The following is a 737-nucleotide window of genomic DNA, read 5'->3' as shown; positions in this document are numbered from 1 at the left end:
TTCAACTATGAAACTATAAGAACTTCTTTACTGTCCAAGCCCCCAAGGTTTGGAGTAGATTGCCGCTGGAGGTGGTTCAAGCACCCACTTTAAATGCCTTCAGGAGACATGTGGATGCTTATCTTGCTGGGATCCTGTGATCCCTGCTGACTTCCTGCCCCTGGGGCGGGGGGCTGGACTCGATGATCCTGTGAGGTCCCTTCCATCCCCAGTGTCTATGAATCTGTTGAGGTCCCTCCCGACTCTAGCATCTATGAATCTACGACTTCATTAGCCGAATTTCTGGTTAAGATCACAGTACATGGAATTCGCAGTACTTGCTCAAAACCTGACGGCTTTCTTTGGCCGTCCTCAGCTTTTCTCTTCCTTGGACCAATAGATAAGCATTTGAGACTGGGAGAAGATATTTTTTCGCCCTGCACATAGATTGGAGTCAACCCATGGAACTTGCTGCCACAGTATTGAGGCCAAGAGCATGATAAGATCTTTAAAAGAAATGTATTATCAATGTTCAGAATGTAAATGTAAGGACAAATCTAGGAAGGATCTGAAGCATTATGCTGCAAAGTATTTACCAGCCACTATTTGCTGGAGTCAGGATCAGCCCTTTGCTGTGGGCAGGTCATTCCACTCTCCAAAATAGTTGGCACTGTCCATTTTTGGAGAGAGGACCATCTGTTCCATGATTGCACTTCCTATGTTTCTATACTGTTTTGCTTGGTATTGAACTGTGTAGG

At 45.3% G+C, this 737-nt stretch overlaps 1 protein-coding gene across 2 annotated transcripts in view; it reads left to right on the top strand.

Annotated features, from left to right (window-relative positions):
• The window catches only part of EPG5 (ectopic P-granules autophagy protein 5 homolog), a 68,030-nt gene that overhangs the window by 18,103 nt on the left and 49,190 nt on the right, over nt 1–737 (top strand). The window lies entirely within an intron of this gene.

This window comes from Alligator sinensis, unplaced genomic scaffold, assembly GCF_000455745.1.
Source record: "Alligator sinensis unplaced genomic scaffold, ASM45574v1 scaffold518_1, whole genome shotgun sequence".
Classification (NCBI taxonomy): domain Eukaryota; kingdom Metazoa; phylum Chordata; order Crocodylia; family Alligatoridae; genus Alligator; species Alligator sinensis.
The sequence above is the reverse complement of the archived record's forward strand: the minus strand, read 5'-3'. Positions and strand labels throughout refer to the sequence as shown.